The sequence below is a fragment of the Manis javanica genome, chromosome 4, assembly GCF_040802235.1.
Source record: "Manis javanica isolate MJ-LG chromosome 4, MJ_LKY, whole genome shotgun sequence".
In the NCBI taxonomy this organism is placed as follows: Eukaryota; Metazoa; Chordata; class Mammalia; order Pholidota; family Manidae; genus Manis; species Manis javanica.
In genome coordinates this window covers 58,916,315-58,937,522 of record NC_133159.1, presented here as the reverse complement: position 1 = coordinate 58,937,522, position 21,208 = coordinate 58,916,315, and the positions used below count along the sequence as shown (strand labels likewise).

The following is a 21,208-nucleotide window of genomic DNA, read 5'->3' as shown; positions in this document are numbered from 1 at the left end:
CATTTAAGCTTGGCCTGTAATTAAAATTACATGGGCATTTAGGACATTATTCTACAAAAATGCTCTGTGGGCTTTCTCTGATCTAGTTCATAGAGTCCAGGTGCAAAGCAGCATAAAACCATTGAGGGAAAAAAAAAAATCAACCATATCTTGGGTCCATGCACTGGCCGTTTATCTGGCAACTCCCAAACAAAAGTCATAGAAATGTCATTCTAGGAGATGAAGTATATTCTGGAGTCAGCAGGAAACTTGAATTCTTCTTTTGCTGAACTTACGTAGAAGGTAGTCCTCTTCTTCCTTGCCCGATATGTTACATGGAGCAGCAACTCTCTAAAAAAACAAACAACAAAGAACTATATTCCTGAGGGAGATTCTATTATTTTTCACAAATATTCACCTCCCTTTCTGTAAGAGCATTATTCATCTCTACCAATTTCTAAGTGATGTGCAATGCCTCCCTCCCATGGACATCAGTGGCTCTTGTGACTTGTTTTGTCATCCATGTCTAACCAAAGGCCCCAAGAACTACCAACAGTTCTGCCTCAGACTCCCTCTGCCGTGAGAAGAGCATGCTCCCGGTGAGAAACATGCCCTGGACCTGGCCCTAGAATGAAGACACATGGAAAAGGAGCAGAATCTCAGTTGACCTACCATCAACTAGCTGCAGGAACAAGAAATAAATACTGAGATTTTAAGACTGTTTTACTACAGTAACCTAGCAAAAGATGGCCAAATCAGTGCTACTATACAAGTGGCTTGAAGGAGAAGAAAATAAAGCCCCTCAACTATAGAGTAAAATGTGAGCTAAATATCCAAATAATATTCGACTTTCAAGGTAAGTGAGAATTCAGAGGTCACATTCTGCCTTGTGCCTTAGTAAATTTACACTAGAGAACGTGTATAGATTTCTTCTGGATTCTAGTGCTGTTTACTCGGAAGTGCCTGCCTTGAATGCTGGGATGAAAATGAGTGCAAGCTTATGTGGCGGTGGGGAGAGCCCAGATAATTAATTTGCAAATGTGTGATGGGACTAATGGTAAGCACTGCAATATAGTTGCTATCATTGTTCTAAAACTAGGAAAGATATCAAGGTAAATTTGAAGATTTACATGCAGTATTTTAAAGAAGAAAACAATATTCTCTAAACTAAGGAAAATTCATGTTTTCAAATGGGTGTGAAGATAACAAGAATAGTAACAAAGCAGAGTAAGTTGTAATGAAAAAAACTTTTGCTTTTCTCTCTCCCATGAATGTTATCAAGGTTCTCACCATAATTATTATTATTATCATTTCAATATTTTTCCAAGTAATCTATATGACTTATTCATGATAATCTGAATCAAACCTTTGGCACTTTACATTGGAACAAGAAGGCTTTTTAACTTCAAGGGAATAAAAAAACTTAATAATTTATCATTAGTATAATTTTGTGCCTGCATTTCACTTTAGCCCACAAGCCAGCAGTGAAACAGATTCAAAAACTGACCTCTAAATAAGCAAGTGTAATTACTCAGAGTCAAAAGTATGCCTAATCATATGTTTTTTTAAACTCTAGCAAAAATGCAATTTAACAGTCTCCTACATCTCAGTGATTCATGAATGCTGTATTTATGCATATTCATGAAAGAAAGACCTAAAATGAATACTTTGTCATTTTTTTCTCTTTTTGATGTAGGCAGAACAGATACTAAAATGACACCTAAGCCATCTGTTCAACTCTGAAAACTCTAGAACTCTCCGTGATTGGCCACACAGTGCTCTGAGTATATGTGCTCTCAGGATTCATGGTTGCCTTTAGCTACTTATTTGGATACCAAAATTATGGAGAAACAATAGTATTGAAAATTTGGAACCCTCAACATATCTATTTCAAATGACTCCTTGTTTTATTAGCTACTTTATTTTCACTATACAAAATGTTTAGGATGATTTATTAAAATTTTGCTTGAGGTTGATAGTCTGTCAATCCACATGAGCACATAATTTTACCCTGTTCCGTAAGACTCTTCTGAGAATCCAGCAGAAATGTGGAATGTGGGTCTGTTGAAATGGCTTAGTGAGATTGAGAGTTGCCTGTCCTAAGACTTGATACAATGATCATAGCTAAGAACTTTACGAAACGTATTACTTAGTCCTTACTACATCAGTATGACATAATTCCAAATTTTACAGAACATAAAATTGAGTCTCAGAGACATTAAATAACTTGCCTAACTCCATATAGCTAGTGTGGAGACTAATTCAAACCTAGCTCTATGTAGCTAGCAAAGTTAAATTTGTTCTTGAAGCTCTTGAAACCTTTTCCCCTTAGGCCCAGCTTTTAGAGGGTTAGTAGGAAAAAGTTAGGGAATCTCTCCTACTTCAGAGAAGAGAATGCATATCAAGCTCACCTTTCTCACAGCATCAAATTCTTTCTCATTTAGGGGATATTAGAATCTTAGCTGATCCTTCATGAGACCCAAAATGTTTACCTTCATGAGATACAAAATGTTGAGTTTGAGAGCTAATTCTAATCACCTTAACAAAAGTCCACTTTGACCTAGTGGAAAGAAGATGGAATTTGTTCTCAAATAAACAGTCTGGGATTGAAATCTGGCGGGTGACTTTGGGAAAGCTGTTCTGCTCTCAGACCTCTAGTGCCCTCATCTGGTAGTATTTAACTTACAGAACTGAAAGAATGACAGTAAATTGGATAAGATCCGTGATAGAAAACTATAAATGCCTGGCACATATTATGATCATACGTAATGAGTGTTGATTTTATTACTTCTACCCTCAATAGCACTGACAGGCATCAACATAGAGAATGGAAGGGTAAGAAATTTGAAAAATATTTTGTTTTAAGTCCTAGTTCTGCTTTTTATTAGCTTTTAGCCAGAGATAATCTTGAAACTTGGTGTCTTTAATATCTCTGAGGATCATTGAAAGTTGCATATACAAAATCTTTATAAAAGTGCATATTAAAGTTGTTATAAATGATGACTTCTACTTCAGACAAGTTGTCATCATCAAGACCATAGAATCAGGACTTCAGGTGCAGCTGATGCAGCTGGTATTCAAACAGTACTTTGAAAACCATCGGGTAGAATATAATAAGCAAAGGGGGAATGGTAGAATATAGGGTTAAAAAGCAGGTCCAAGCTGAGATCTTGAAGATACAGCATTTGGAATCTCTGAAGACTTTTTTTGCTGGAATGGTAATCTGAACTATATGGTTATATGATAAATATTAGTGTGGATTGGTACGTACACTTGATGGTGTTTTGCTGAATATTAGGTGTCCTGCAAATAGTAGGATCTTTCCAGAGCCAATCACAGTCCAACCTGGCAAACACTTTACATATATATTTTAGGAATTTGACTAAAAGTTTAAAGTATTGTTATTTTTGTTATTGTTTTCTTTGTGTCAAATACTTTGCTGGGAACTTTTTAATGATGGAACTATTCTGCCTTGTACTATATTAGTGGATAGTGAATACATGACTCTATTCCTTTGTCAAAACCCACAGAAATGTACATCATAAAAAGTGAGCTTTAGTGTATGCAAATTTAGAAAGTAAAACAGGATGTCAGGGAAACCTAAAATAAAATGCAGAATGTAATAAGTGAATCTAACCATGTAACAAATAAGTCACATAACCACACTGAAATGAGTGAGGAAGAAAAGAGTTGATCTAAGGGGCTTTGTAAAATTCTCTTTTAATCTAATACCATAAAGTTAAAGATAAAAATGAACTCTTTTGGTAAATTCATTTCTCATAAAATTATGGTTAGCAATTCTGAAACTAATATTACATATATATCAAGATTGAACAAATAAGTAAATATATTATAAATAATGAAAGTCCACTTTCCAATTTCCCAAGTCAAAGAAATAAACTACAAATAAGCAAAGGCACAAAGCTGGAAATAACAACACAGTATTTGATTGGAATTGCAAATATCAATATGAACTCATGTTTGATTTAGTAAATATACATATATATATATATATATATATATAAAACTAGATGTGTGTGTATACATGTGTTAATGCACATACATGCATTCCCTAATATTGCCTGCTGGGAAGCCTAGAAGCACTGACACCCCAGTAGCACTGAGCACATCCAGCCCCCAGAATTTGGTTTCTAATACCATTCTCCAATAAAAGAAGCCAGGTATCCTTGGAGAAATGGCTGGTTCTAGGGCCTATTCTGCTGGGCAGGGAAAATATAAGATAAGCCTGGAGCATCTTGCGGTGATGGTGACAAGATGTAAGGAAGTACTAAAGAAAAGAAAAACACAGATGAGGGACATGTCGGATGTACATGGGAACTGCCCAAAAGAGCTCCAAAAGACCAAACCTGGAACAATTTGAGCTACAAAATAAATATTGATAGCATCAGATTATAATCCAAAGCTAAAATAAATATCTCTGAGTTCAAGCTGATATATATTAAATGACTTAATCCATATACAAAGGGGAAGGAGCATTCCTTCTTTCCAGAAGAATTCCAAATAATAGACATAGGAATAGGGGAAACAGAAAGCCACCATCAGAACAACATAGTAATAAATGCAGGTAAGATCTTATATATATTAAAATGAGTGAGAAAAAAATTTAAATAGAAACAGGGTATTTTCATATCCTCAAAGTATCTCCCACAAAATATGTATTAATTACTGTGGTGATTTTAGCATACATCCACAAGTTCTTTGATACTCCACCCTGTAGATATGGAGTTTAATTCCTCTCCCCTTTACTGCGGGCTGGACTTAGTGACTTGATGCTAATGAAGACAGTATGAAAAAAGAAAAATAGTAAATTACAGTGGAGAAACATGACAGAAACTATTGTAACCAAACAATTAAGGTTAACATTACTAGTAATAAGACATAGTGATATAATGTACCACTGATATGATAGGAAGAGAAAGGCCTATCCAAATATATGAATTTAGTCTAATCAGGAGAAAACATCAGAGAAATCCAAATTGAAAGGCATTCTGCAAAATACTAACCAGTACTCTTCAAAGTGTCAAGGTAATGAAGGATGCCAAAGAAATATCACAGACTAGCAGAGACTAAAGAGATGAGAACTAAATGCACCATGGCATCCTGGATTGGATCCTGGAAGAGAAAATGGACATTAGAGCAAAAATGGGAAATCTGAATAAAATCATAGTTAATGATATTGTATCAACATTAATATATTAGTATTAATAATTGTATTGACTATTGATAAGTAACATTTCATCATTGTCTCATGGCTACATAAGACTTTAACCCTAAAGGGAGCTGGATTTAGCATATATGTGGTTTCTATTCAATCACTGCTACTCTTTTATCAGTCTAAAATTATTTTGGATTAAAGCACATTAAAGAAAAAATTATGTCAAAATAAAGTCTTTGCCTTATTTGAGTGATGAACAATTTAATCTAGTCTGAGAGAATTAAACAATTAGACTAGAAATATTTTATCAATATTTAGTTTCTCCTTCATTTTCGTTTATTTTCTCCAAGTATTTGATGCAACTTTCAAAGCATTTTGAACTTAACATTCTCCCTCTCCTATACCACCCCCAGCTAAAATTTGTTTGAAATAGAGCCAGATTCTCAGGCTTCACCATACTCAAATAGTAATTCCAAGCCCGCACATACCAGTTTAGGATTTAAGACTCTGCTACCTTCTAATCTTTCCACAGTCTCTCCCAGGTATGTTGTGTAGTTATCAAGGGGGTTATTTCTCAAATGTGCCCTCCCACAGGCATTTGTGTTTTCCAAAAAGAAATGTGGGTGATGAGCTATTATCTACCCTACAGAACTAACTCTTTAACTTTAAACTATCAGGCTTCATAGTCTTTTGGTATCTGCAGTCAGGAAATTCTTTCCTGAACTCTTCAGGTCAATCCATGGAAGTTTCTAAAACCACTCCAACTCATAGCTTTTCTAATTTAGGGGCATTTCATGCTTTGAATGTGCTTTACACATGCCTAGTCTTTTCATGCAAAATCAGGATTTTACATCTGCTGAGGTGTTTTCCCTTTGCTGTTTTACACATCCGTTGTTCTGTGACTCTTATTAGGAAGATTTATTTCCATATACAGTCATAAAAAAGGAATGAGAAATAGGTTTACTGAACATTTATGTCTGCCCTCTAAACAGAATATATAAACCCTCCCTTTCATGTTCGCGCTATAGGAATATAACTCTCCCTCTGTGTTTCTTTGTGTTTCATTTCTCCTAGTGGTTGTATGAGTTTATGTATGTCGATTCACTTGTGTGTGTAATTAGGAAATGAATAAAAATTCATTTTGAAACATTGTCACTGAAAGGATAGAATGGTAAATTGTACATTAATGAATTTTCTTAGAATTTTATGTATATCCAAAATAATGTGCATACCAAGATTCATCATTATCACAGTAAGTATTTGTGGAATTGCTGAGTAAACCCTAATATTCAACTTGACATAATTGCCACATTGTATTAATTCTTCAGACAGTCAAGAAATTCTCTCCCATTAACTCATAGGGCTATGTGTACCTCTCTCTTCAGCAAACACTTCCCACTTCTGTCTAATCAATCTCTTGAGTAGGTAATGAGCAGATTGTCTCAGACATAGAAAGCGGAAATATTTTGAGACATATTACACAAAAAATATGAGTTCTATGCTTCAAATGGTAAAATCCAGAAGGAAAACCCCAGGTTTTAATGCAATGTATAGGCTGCTTTTGTGCATTACAGTTTGACAAATCTGGGCTTTCAGGATTCATATAAAAACTACTTTATTTTCATTTAAAGAGAAGAGGTCTAGTAAATGATATCTTACAGTACATTAAATAGTATTCTCTAACTAGCTATGTCAAGTTCAGAACTTCATACCATCTTTTATGATCTAGTCATATAAAGTATGAAATGATCTATATTCATATTTTCTTGGATTGCATATAGAAAATACCTCTTTCTAAGTTTACAGGCTGATATGTAAGGATGTTATCAGATAAAAATCCAATGAAAATCTGAAAGAATTTCTCAAGGATGGGTTCCTCAAACCTGTGTTATTATTAATACTCCAGTGAGGGGGAAGGATGTGGGAAGATATTGTCAACTTCTATGATTACAAAGAGTAACAAAGGAGTACCAGAACTGGTTTCTATCCATTCAAATGCAAAGTGCATACACTCTTACTAGAGAATATCTTCCTTTCAGTAGATCTTCATTGACTTCACTTTTTAAAGTTACCTACAAAAGGAATAGAATTTGGCAAAATAATAAGCTTTGAACATGGAGACTGGTAGTCTATACTCTGTGCATACTCAAGCTGCATGCTTATCAAACTCTTACTCCTCATCCCTGTTTAGAGTAACAGGTTAATTTTCTTGTTCCTTACAGGCAGAGAACATTTTTAAAGGAGCAAGTAATATCATGCGTGAAGATTCAGGAAGGAAATTCTCTCTCTCTAAGGCAGGCAGGGTAACAGCATGTGGGCATCCTCTTCCCCCCTCTCTCCTAGCAGACATTGCTAATCAGCTTTGGCGCTCTCGGCTATTTAGCCATTTGCAGCCTCCAAACATCCACTACCAACCCGTCAGAGTTGGCATGAAGGAAATAACCTATTTGCTTAGAGATACTTGAAAATGGGTAGCTGTTTATACTAGGGTATGATATAAGTTAAATAAAATTTGTAACCTGAGAGTGGGGGAGTGGGGTGCAGGGTAGCAATATTTAACCATGACTTCCTAATCTGTTATTCAAAAGGTTAGTAACCCTTTGTCTGAAATTGAATTCCAAGTGACTGCTTCTCATCTATTGGAGGAAAGATTGACTCCTTTGAAAGAGTGTACTTTTAGGAGGGATAGAGCAAGAAGAAATTGTTGAGTATTTTGGGGAAGTAACTTCTTTTTCTGTTGTTTTTTGGTCTTGTGTTCTTTTCTTTTTTTTCTTTTTTTTTTTTTTGAGACACTGGAAAGATCTTGAGTTTAAAGTTTTTGGTTGTCTGGGACTGGTGCTCCAACACATCCCATTTGAATGGATGAACTGATCTCATTCCAGCCTCCTAGCAGGCTCTACATGTAGAGTATCTTTGATTCTGGCAACCTAATTGGTGAAATCATAGAAGAAAAAAATCCAGGAGATTTATGCTCATGATGTATTCTCTAAATAAAATAAATAATAAAGTAAGCCTCAAGTTTTTCTCCTAGATTATTCAAATATTTTTGCAGGAGAAAGAGGAGAGCATAGGTCTTTGAGGAAGCCCTATTCCAGAGTAGAGATTTAACACCTTATATTGTTTTTCTTGGAACTTGAAGACAATAATAGGATGCAGGAGGGTGAGTGACCCCAACATACAGATGATTTTCTGGTTATAAACTCTTCACCTTTTGAACAATTATGTCTCATAGTTCCTTACAACAGAAATTCTCTATCTTGGAACTAAAGAACCTCTCCCCCATGTTGAACAAGTTACTGTCCTATGGATAACATAGTATCCTCTGGTAACTGAAGTGCTGAAAGAATAATACAACTGTTTGATTTTTGTATTAATAATCCATTCTTTAAAAGTATTTTTTCTAATTTGCAACAGAATATTGTCTAATTAGCAAAATAATATGATCTACAATTAACACTTGACACCTATGGCATGTATACTTGATGAATGCCCAGTTTTTCAATAATAGGAAAAAGTCATTATTCTAAAGAAGAAACATTTTTAGGGCTAAAAAGTTAAGTAAAGTTATTTATATAATGATAAACTATTTTTATTTGCCTACTCCAGCATCTAATATGTCTAAAAGGCATAAAGATGAAAGCTAACCAACAAAATTATTTTTATTAACTCTCAAAAGTATTAATTAAAGTAATGAATCTTCATTCAGGATGCTGACTTAGTTATTGCAATAAAAAGTCTTTTTCTGCAGGCCCAATTTACTTTTAAACATTTAAATCTTACTTTTAAAGTGTTCTATGATGAAGAAATTCAATACTAAGAAAAGGAAATATATTAACTGACAGGAATTTTGTACCTAATAAATGTAATTATTAGAAGTATGCTAAAAGATAAAGACATTTGAGCTGTATCTACACACTCAAATTAGAGTTTAGTCACATAACTTTCAAAAGTTATTTTGAAAGCCATCAGCTATTAATAAAAAAAATTTTGTGCAGATTGACTTATATATACAGCAGAGTGTCAGCTAAAATTTTTTAAAACTTTTGGCAAAAATATGTGAATCCTCATCTGTGTTCAGTTCCTCGAAAAGGGTGGAACCATTATAGTAATATAAAGTAGATGACTTATATCTCACTGTGACTTAAAAATATCTCTATTGTACCATTTCTTTTAAACCTTTTTATCTGAAAGATTTATCTTTGAGTGAGATTTCTCCACTTATGACACATTCTGATAGTGTCTGGCCTACTTCTGTGGTTTAAAGAGTGTTCATTAAAATGAAATACATTAATGTATAAGCCACAGACGGAGAAGATGAAATTGCCTTAAATAACTACCAAGGAAGTAGTGTAAATGAAAACAATTACAAGTTGAAAACTAATTCAGGCATTAATATTTTGATACCAGATGGATTCCAGGCTAGGCAACTAATTATTCATTCTGAAATGCTTGAAATAGCCTCACCATTTAAAGAAATAGGAAAATTTAGAGAGGAGGCTGGTCACTCAAAAAGAGGATAAGTATAAAACATAAAATACTATATAGTGTATGCTGTTAAGAAACATATCCTATGGGATGGAATGTAGTTCAAAATGTAATCTTATTTCTAGAGAGTATATACTGAGCATTTTTAATAATAGAAAAAAAAGGAGGAAACTATATCATAAGTGTATATAATTCTTACAAGCTGACTCAATTCTTTGTGAAAAGATAAAGAATGTGAATCAATAAAACCTGTGTTACAAAAAGTTAAAATAGAAATATTAGTGCATGCCTCTATATTTAGGTCAAATGCAAAGAAATATATCTTCCTGGCTGCCAGTTTTCTGTGTTGTTGAGGAATTGGAGAGTTTGAAATGCTGAATTCTCCTAAGAATATGTTATAAAGCAAAATTCATTTTTGCCTATTTATAAGCAATATATTCTAAAGGAAGAAAGGGAGAAGAAGAAGAAGAAGAAGGAGAAGGAGAAGAAGAAGAAGGAGAAGGAGAAGGAGAAGGAGAAGGGGGAGGAGGAGGGGGAGGGGGAGGGGGAGGGGGGGAGGAGAAGAAGAAGAAAGAATATGTGTTTAAAGATATAGAAGTTTTCACTTTCAGCAGTTGTTTTGCTGTCACGCACGTGAATGTGTATGAGTTACTTTCAGGCTCCTTTCAATAAAAGAAGGTATATATATATTTTTAATGATATTAGAGAAGGAACATTTCAGGTCATCTGCCCAGGATGACCAATGGACTTTCTATCAGATGTAAAATCAAATCAATTAGAGGAGTTGCCTGGAGCCTAGTACTGATAAGAGTTTTGAGACTGCCCTCCTGGTCAGCAGAAATGAATGTTCTGATTGATTAGCAATGTCTACTATGTGTGGGAGAGGGGTAATTGACATACATGCTCTTTGCCTGACTTAAAGATTACATTCTATAGCTGACTAAACAAAGTAATTTCCCTATGATCCTAAACATAAGTGCAGGGAAGATACAAGACCTCAGGTGTCTTCCTTTTTGACATTACACTGAACATACCTGAATATATTCTTTGTGTCCATATGCATTTGCTATAAACATCTACGTGTATGACTGAATATGCCTTTGAAACCCTCAGCTATATGAGGGGCCCACAGAGCAATGTTTCTCTCAGCATCTCTTTCTCATTATTTATTTGAAAATAGGAGAAATTATTATTGAAATTCCCTCAGACTGAATTGTGATTGGTTTTTTTCATTCGTGATTGTAATGAGTCTTATTTATTTTCAGAAACTTTCAATGTTTACATTTTTGAAGTAGTAAAGATTACTTTGGAAGAATATAGGAGTAATACTCCATGTATTGCACTTCATAGATATTGGGTGTTTTACAAATTGAAGGTCTGTGGCAACCCTGTGGCAAGTAAGTCAATCAGCACCATTTTTCCAATAACATTTGATTACTTCATGTTTCTGTGTCCCACTATTGTATTTCTCAAAATATTAAAATTTTTTGATTATTATTATATTTGCTATCATGACCTGTGGCCAGTGATCTTTTATGTCACTATTCTGATTGTGTTAGGGTGCCACAAACTGTATCCATATAAGACATATGTCCTGACTGCTCCACCAACTGACAGTTCCCCCATCTCTCTCCCTCTCCTCAGGCCTCCCTATTCCCTGAGAAACAATATTGAAATTAGAATAATTATAACCCTACAATGGTCTCTGAGTGTTCAAGTGAAAGGAATAGTCACACATATCTCGCATTAAATCAAAATCTAGAAATGATTAAGCTTAGGGAGGAAGGCATGTCAGAAGCTGAGATTGGCTGAAAACTAGGCCTCTTTGTCCAGTTAGCCAAACTGTGACCACAAAGGGAAAGTTTTTGAAAGCAAATAAAATGTTACTCCAGTGAACACACAAATGATAAGAAAGGGAAGTCGCCTTGTTGCTGTCATGGACAGTTTCAGTGGTCTGGATAGAAGATCAAACCAGTCACAACATTCCCTTCAGCCAAAGCCTAATCCAGAGCAAGACCCTAACTCTCCTTAGTTCTGTGAAGGCTGAGAGAGGTGAGGAAGCTGCAGAAGAAAAGTTTGGAGCTAACAGAGGTTGGTTCATATAGTTTAGGGAAAGAAGCCATCTCCATAGCAGAAAAGTGCAGGTGAAACATCAAGTATTGATGAAGAAGCTGCAGCAAGTTATGGAGAAGATCCAACTAAGATAAGGAATGAAGATGATACACTAAACAATGGAATTTCAATGTAGACAAAGCAGCCTTCTAGTGGAAGAAGATGCCTTCTAGCACTTTCATAGCTAAAGAGGAGAAATCAATGCCTGGCTTGAAAGTTTCAAAAGACAGTCTCTTGCTAAGGGCTAATGCAGCTGGTGACTTTCAGTTGAAACCAATGTTCATTAACCATTCTGAAAATCCTAGGGCCCTTAAAAATTATGCTAAATCAACTCTGTCTGGGTTCTATAATGGGACAACAAAGCCTGGGTGACAGTTTTATAACATGGGTTACTGAATATTTTAAGCCCACTGTTGACCCACTTGACAGGAAGAAGATTCCTTTCAAAATATTACTTCTCATGAACAATGCATCTGGTTGCCCAAGATCTCTGATGGTGATGTACTATAAGGTTAATGTTGTTTTCATGCCTACTAACAAAACATCCATTCTGCAGTCCCTAGGTCAAAGCGTCCTTTTGACTTTTGAGTTTTATGTTTTAAGAAATAGGTTTTGTAAGGCTATGGCTGCCATAGATAGTGATTCCTCAAATGGATCAGGGCAATATAAATGGAAAACCTTCTAGAAAGGATTCATCATTCTAGATGCCATTAAAAGCATTCATGATTCATGGGAAGAAGTCAAAATATCAACACTAATAGGAGTATGGAAGAAGATCATTCTGATCCTTATGGATGACTTTGAGAGGGGTTCAAGACTTCAGAGGAGGAAATTACTGCAGATGTGATGGAAATAGCAAGAGACTAGAATTAAAAGAGGATCCTGAAGATATATCTGAATTGCCACAATCTTATGATAAAACTGGAATGAATGAGGAATTGCTTCTTATGGATGTGCAAAAAAGTGGTTTCTTAAGATTAAATCTACCCCTGTTGAAGATGCTGCTAAGATTGTTGAAATGACAACAAAAGGTTTAGAATATTACATAAACTTAGTTGATAACACAGCAGCAGGGTTTGAGAAGATTAACTCCAGTTTTGAAAGAAATTCTGCTGTTGGTAAAATGCTATTAAATAGCATCAGACCTACAAAGAAATTGTTAGTGAAAAGAAGAGTCAATCGATAGGACAAAATTCAGTGTTGTCTTAAGAAATTGCTGTAGGCACCCCAACCTTTATCAGCCCTCATCCTGACCAGTCAGCAGCCATCCACATCAAGGCAAGACCCTAAACATAACTTTTATATGTACTGAGAAACCAAAAAATTAATTTGACCTGCTTTATTACAATATTCACTTTATTATGGTCTGGAATCAAACCCACAATATCTCCAAGGTATGCCTATAATGTTACACATTGTAAAAAGAGCAATGCCTGCACTTTTATGTAAAGGTAGGAGAAATTTTATTGACAATCCTGATGGAGTATGCAATATCATGTAATTAAGTACTTATAAACAATATCTATAAAAATTATTCTTAAGGGCATAAAATGTAGAGTACCATGCTCTGATATAATAAATTCCTTTTATAATGTGGTGTCTGTGACAACAAAATATCCATGATATAGATGTTCTAAATTATACTCAGGGAGATGTATTATGCACTTAAAATAACGAAGACATAGCTAAGGCTCATTTCATAGCTTGTATATGAAATATACTATTTCATAGTATATTTCAGGGTCCTAGAAAGGGAATAAAATTTCCTAAATCCTTTCCCACAGCTGACTGTTGTTCCAAATACTAAAAATAGATTTTCCTATACAATGGAAAAGTATAATACAATTTATTGAACCAACTTGGATAAGGATGCTAGGGAGCCTAGGATAATCTGGGCTGTGGTCTAAGGAGCTAGAGTAGGGCCTGACCATGGCTACAAGTTAATATGCAGAAGGGAATAAGAATTTGTGACCAATGTTTCAGGCTTACATGAAAGTGTGGATGCCTCATTTCTGTGGTCACAGTGTTCCTGAGTAAAGGATTGGATTCAAGACAAGTCATGTCCATAGCACTAGACAGAAATTGGGTCAGTAACAAAAAGTCAGCTTCAGGATCCAGACATAAGTAAGTGTGAGTTAGAGCATGAAAAGGTCTCTTGAAACAATGGTGCTTCTAGGAAATGGCAACCCCAGGACCTAGAAGAAGGAGCTTTGAAGGATACAACACAGCAAGGTCCAGACAGTTTCAACTTCAAAATGTTCTGCAATTCATAGATTAACATTTCTAAGAAAAAAACATCCATCAAGGGCTGGAAAGGTAATATGATAATGAGAAGAATGAAAATTATTATAGATGGGGAAGTTAATATATGCCTAACTTGGGAGCTCCAGACAACACATGTGGTGTGGGTGGCTGAGGATGGAGAGGTAAAAAAAGACCTCAAAGGCTAACTGACAGGTCTACTATCTGACTTGGGACAGTAGGAGTGATTGTCCCACAGTGCTGCTGCATTCAGGGAAGAGTGAGCAATTTATAATATAGTTTAATACTATTGTTTTGTTGTATAAATGAGGAAGTAAACATTGGAAACATCCTTATTACCTTCCCTTCCTCTAATCAGTGATGCAGTAGGCCAGGAATTAAGAGCATGGGTTTTGAGTTTTAACAAACCCATGTTTAAATATACCCAGTTACACCACGTATCAGATAAATGGCCTTGAAAAATCACTTTACCTCTCCATGTCATGGCCTCTGCACATAAAAAATTGGTCTGTTAAAAGAAAATATTTTAGAAACTTCTAGTAAGAGAACCTAGATGTGGTTTTCCTCTCCTTCCAGGTATATGGTTAAGATTTAAGGCAAGATTCTGGGATTTATTCCAACGGATGAGATTTTGAGCAATCATATGTGGGATTTCCATACCAACTCATGGAAGAGAATGCATGAACTCTGTATCTTTCCTTCTCAAGCTGAATAAGGATAATTTTTTTTTCTTTCCAAATGATACAATAGCAAGATGATTAACCTGATCTCTGAGGGATATGCATGTAGCAAGACCATAAATAAACATTTGTTATGCTAATCCCTTGAGATTTTAAGGTTGCTTATTATTGCAGTATTGTGTAATTTATTCTGGATTAGATAAAGCATTTGAAGCGTTTAGCACAATGCCTGGGTTATAGTAAGCACTCAGAAAATAACTAGCCTTTGTTCTAGACCCACATGATTTCTCTGAAAAGGTTTAGTTTACTTTCCTGGTGTCCAAGAGGATGAAGTTTTAGACATTTCTCTTAGTATAAGAGCTCTCCCTTCTCAGTATAGGGAAACTATCAACCTCTCTCCACACAGACTCATATGAAATGACTAGCTTCTTCTTTTATTTAAATCACTGTACGTTGACAATATTTTCTGTACCAAAGGGGCTCATGTTATTCAGCTCCACAAAGTCGCAAATAATATATATTTGAAAACAAGTGGTAGCTGATGTAAGCACCAGATGGCTCCAACATAAAATCAAGGGAGCTGCTTTTAGCTCTACCCCAGGGCTCTTAAAGCCGCCTTCTCAGTGCTCCTTTATATGTTGTAGTTTATTTCTGAAGTGACAATAAAATTGGGAACAGCAGAGTGGAAAGGAGCACCACAGCCTCGGCATGTTTTAACAATCTGCTATGCATATGAGATGAAACGTTGCCATCACTAGAATCAACAACATCTTGACACATGATTTTAACGTCAAGAATATCCAAGAATGTAAGATGTCTTTGAAACAGTGACAAGAAGCTGAAGTCAATTCCAGACCAGAGCCTGATGCCTGAAAGGATCTTGTCTCCACTTCTCCAAAAGTTGGGAAGTTTGGAGGGCACAGTTTTGGCTTTAGAGGCTAAACCCCTGTGAAATCCATTATAACAATCCCTTGCATTTGACAGCAGCAGAAAGTGTGCATCACTTAATGTGAGGCTATCTCAGAGAAGAGCTGTACACAAAGCCGCAGAAATGTTGCTGCTTAGAAAAGCCACCAGCTGTGAAAGGCCCACCCTGACTGTAGAACTAGCCCCATCTCAAGAAGAGAGGTGGTGGGACTATTCTGGTTATGTTTTGCTGCATAGTATTTTACCCCAAATGTGCTAGCTTAAGGCAGCAAACAGTTCCGTTTCTGTGGGTCAGGATTCCATGAGTGGTTTAGCCAGGTGTTTTTAGCTCAGGGTCTCTCATGAGGTTGTGATTACATGACAGCTGAGGCTGTAGTTCTATCTGAGGTTTCATGAGTCCAGGGTTTGGCTCCTAAGATCTCTCAGAGTGATTGTTGGAAGAAGATCTCAGTCACTTGCCAAATGGACTTTTCCTAAGAGCTGTTTGCAGCATACCTTCTCATCTACAGAACTACTGATCAGAGTGGGTCAGCAGTGGGTAAAAAGCTCAAAATAGAAGTTGCAGTGGTTCCTATAATCTACAGCAAAGTGACATACTGTCACTTCTGCCACATGATATTGGTAAAACCTAACAACTCTGGCACAATGATGTGCATATCAGAAGGCAAGGATCATTGGAGGCCTTCTTAAAGGCTACCTACCACAGAGGTCATGTTGCTCTTCCCTGCCCCTTTTCTTCTGCTGGGTCAACTTCCTACAACATGCATACAGTCCTCACTTCATTTGGGAACACAGTGAGATGGAAAAATATCCTACTTATTAATCTCTATCTTTATTTTTTGTTACATCTCTATGTATTTTTCACTTTATATTCTCTTTCTTGGTGGACAATCTTGCTCATATTTTTCTTCAGGAGATGTTAAAGCTGCAGAGCTATGAGTTTAGTTTTTAGAAGACCTCTTCTCAAATAGGAAAGAAATAAGAACAGACTGTGAGTGGCAGAAACGGCCTATCCCCTCTTCACTCCAGGGACTGTGCTAAATTGCAAAATGTACATGCTCTTATTTCCAATTAATTATCCCCAAACAAACACTTCCCAGTCTATTGTTTTTGTCTCTTGAAAAATGAACAAGTTAGATGGACAGTATCAGACAAAGGAAGGGACTGGTGCTTTGAATTAGCAGTGGAATGAGGATTCAAACAAAGAAACCTAGATGAGAAGAATAGGGAGCTATTCATAAGGATTTTTCCAGCTCTTTAGCTAAATGAGAGTATCAAAAACATCAAAACATTCTGGAGGGAAAGGAAGCTGGTAAACAAAACTATTGGCCATAATAGTCAGAAAATTTGTTTTACAAATAAAATAAAAGCAACTTTAGCAGCAATTAAAGTGTCAAACCAACTTGCCAACCTCCCTCTAGTTTTTCATTTCATTCTGGTCCATCCAAATTTGTTTCTGATTAACTAGTAGTTAGAAATGATATAGAAACAGCATCCAAGAGGGCATTTCTTTATATAGAAAATAATAGGTAATACCAGTCTTAACTCGTATTACACTTGTTCCTTAAGTCCTGTAGGCTATCTTTCCCACCCAGTTATACTGAGGTCCACTCCTGATCCAGCACAATTTAAGAACCATAGGCTTCTTAAATTAAGTTAATACAGAGGCTTTAGAGTTCAGACACTCTGGACTTGAATTCTGGCTAGGCCATTTACTTTCTGTGTCACATTGACCAGGTGACTCAATTTTTTGTGTGTAGTTTTCTGCTCTTTATGAATGGGGATAATAACAGCATCCACTTCCCTGGATTGTTGGGAAAATCAAAAGGGTTAAGGTGTTTAAATTATTTAGAACATTGCCTGACATTTACTAAATACATATATGCTACTAAAATCCCCACCTTTAAAAACATATTTGCCTTCTTTGTTATTTAGTTGCAACTTATGTTTTATGTTACAGCACTTTTTTAAAAAACTATTTTGCCCCACTTGAAAACAAGCACTGTCTTATTTATCTTTGTACCCTCAGTGCATTGTATAATATTTATCACATAGTGGTAATTAATGAGCTTTTGAATTTATGAATTAATAAATCAGATAAGTTGAGTGATTTTACTCTTGTCTGTCAAATTTTCTTTTTAACCTCTAGTTAATGAATGAGCATTTTTAGAAACTATTTTTACCATGGAAGTTCTTTTCTTATTTGGATTAAAGAAAATTTGGTTAACTCTCCTTTACATGAATTATTAACCACACCTTGGTTCAATAACTTGGTAGAGACACTAGTGACTAAAGACGTGTTGTAATAACTTTTTCTTAATCATACAAGATCAATTTTCTTTTTGGTAGTTCACTTTATATGTTTATCAGACCCAAATTCCTGTTCACCAGATATAACCATTTGATCTATAAAATACTAATATTTTCAAGATGGATTACATTATTGGTGTCATATATCCAGATTGCTTATTTTATAGGGAGGAAAGCAAATGATGCCATGTCACATAGCTAATTAGGATCCAAAATATAGAAGCGTATTTGAGGGAGAAGTTGTAGAGGGATATTGCATCCTTATCAACCCTAACATTATGCCTCAGTGGGCCACTTCTTTACACACAACCTGAGTTTCTATTCAAAGGCCTGGATTCGTCCTGTAGAAGCAGCTGCCAGGATTGCCCTGATCTATGTTGCTCATCAAATCCACAGGAGATGGAAATACTGAAAGATTTGTCACAAAATGAATCATATCTGCAGAAGGGCTATAGCCCACATACAGTTAAAAGATACAGGGAGAAAATTAAGGCACGAATATGGTAAAAAATATGGGGCAAAGACAGGCAAAAAGAAGGTAAGAAGATAACAGAAGGTGGTGAACTATCCACAAACCTGTAACTTTAAAGGGAAATATGACACACTGAAATCAGCAAAAGGCATCGACTTCCAAAGGAGTGTAATCACCTCCAAGCTAAGACAGTTCAGAAAGATTTTCTTTTCCACAAAGCCTTTTGTTTGGCAGTTGCCATGGAAGCCAGCTGAACTCCCCAGAATGAAGAGCAGGCATGTGAGTATGCCTCTACCTGGTAAGCATAAAGCACCCTTTGTTCCTTCTGTGGACAGGTCAAAGGCAAACAGATCCTGATTTGTGACTTCTGAGCTCAGTCGAGGTTCTATAAATCCAGCATGCACCCCAAATCATCCCTCCCTAGAGTAGGCTTTATCAGGGAAATATTTTTTTTCTGCACTGTGCTGTATCTCTAGCATCTAACATGCCATTTTGCATACAATAATCATTTTGGCATGAACTAATGAATGAAGGGCTTCGGGTGACACCCATCTGCCAGTCAGTTTCTGAGGCAGGAGACCTGACCTGCAAGTCAGAAAACCTCAATTCTGATCTCGGTTCTGATCCTAAATAAGGTTGTGGCAACTGACATGCTTTTTCCTCTCTCAGCTCTCTGCTCCATTTTTTGATTAGGAAACAATCCTAGAGACGTTCGATAATCTGCTCAGTTTACATTCCTTCTACTGCACCTTGCTGTGTTCCTGTAAGGTAAACTGAATCTCACTGAAATTATAAACTATACTCGCTGATATCAATCATTGCTTCTTAGGCTGCCTCCCACCGACCTCCCTGACAATCTTCCTTCCTGGGCTGGTATTAGAAGACAGTAATAATTGTAATACTTAATAGGTAATATGTATGTAATCTATTTAGGTTAAATTAATATAAACTTTTTTAATGTCTATTATGTACCAGGCACTATGCTAAAATCTTCATAGAAATTATTTCATTTTCACAATCATCTTATGTTGTTATTATTTTTCTCATTTTAGTGTTAGGGAAACTGAAGCCTAGAGAAGCTATTTAATGTACCCAGTGTTACTGCTGTGAGATAAAAGAGGTGGATATTACTTCCCCTGTTTTTCTAAGTGACAAAATGGAGCTTTACACATTTATGCCTTGTCAAAATTACTAAACTAGTAAATGACACTATCTGAACTCAAGTTTTCTGGCTCCTAGAATGGATTTTTTTTTCTACAATCCATCACCTCTAGGTACTTTTGATGCAAAGGTAATGTTAATTTAACAAAAATACACTATTTAAATAATTCAGATAAATGAACATTACACAAATAAGTCACTTGAAACATACATTATTTCAGCAAATGGTAGGAACATTTAGTGAGCAAGATAGGAAAGGAAAGCCTACCTATTTGAGGAAACTTGAGGAGTTGTCACATTTGGCAAGGCATAAATATAGATAATGCTGGTTTCTGACAGTTGCCTCAATGAGTGCTTTGTACTCAAATACAACTGTGGTGAACAAAAGTCAAAAATCAAATAATGCTACAACAACTTTGACTTCACATCAGGCCAAAAACCTAATATGGTTTTAATGGCTGAACATTCTATCCCCTGGACACTGGTCCTATGTCCTGTATTCATTGCCCAAGAGCTTAGTGTTAGATAAATAAGAATAACTTGCTTCACTAAAAATGTCATTCGGGGTAAAAATCAGTCATAATTGATATTCTGCTTAAATTTTAAACTCAATTTTTTCTGAAAGTATTACAGATCTTGGTTTTAAAAACAGAAGACCCAGATCAAGCAACATCTGAATTCATTGAGCTTAAAACCAGTTTGTTCTTTAAAACCAAACATAACTGGAATCATATGTATAACTTTTATGTATATGGAGAAGACTGTGTGATCATGACATATTTATGTCCAACTCATTATGCCCTCCTGCGTTATCTATCTTTTCTTTCTATGTGATAATAAAACATTTTATAATTAAATAGGAGAGTGAAATATAGAAAAATCATATGGACAGGGACTAGAACTCTTTTCTTGGGAGTGCATTTTAACTGTAACCTTAAGATATTTGGTTGAGTCTGTGAGTCACACTGTTTACAAATCCTCCTGTTCCAGCAGATTGTGTGGGGTTGTCATATGACATGCATACATCAAAACATTCACATCTGAGTAGATACACACACATTCATATATGCAGTTGTGCACATGATCTCCCATTTAGTAAATATATGAGTACCTACATATGCCAGGCAGTTTTCTAAGCATGGAGAATACAATAGAAAAACAAGTGAAGTTCCTGTCTGTGTGATGCTTACATTCTGGTGATATTACTGGGTAGAGCATTGCAAAGGTTTCCCTCTCTTCAGTGTCACTGAATTGGGAGTGAGAAGACTAGACTTCTAAGTCCCTCTTTCTAATTTACTGATTTTGTAATCTGGGTACATCATTGCATCTGTCTAGACCTCATTTACTTCATTTGTAGATGGACTGGCAGGATCAGAATAGCCTCTAATATGTTTTCAGGAGTATACATCCTCTGCTCCTAACTGGAAATGATCTCAGTATCCTGCTGACCAGAGAAAACATCATCTCACACCCTCTTGACACCTCATATTCACAAAAACATTGTCCAGTGCAGACTGTGCTATGGCCAAACTTGTTAGCAGGCTTTCACAAACAATGCACCCATCTGACATCCCTTTCTGTTGTTATCTGTCACCAGCTTGGACAAAGCTCGTAATTCAAATGTGAAAAGTGAAATTTAGTATG

General features: G+C 35.8%; 1 protein-coding gene across 2 annotated transcripts in view; it reads left to right on the top strand.

The window, feature by feature from the left end:
- Positions 1 to 21,208, top strand: part of NEGR1 (neuronal growth regulator 1) — a 923,904-nt gene that overhangs the window by 777,674 nt on the left and 125,022 nt on the right. The gene's annotated exons all lie outside the window — the stretch shown is intronic.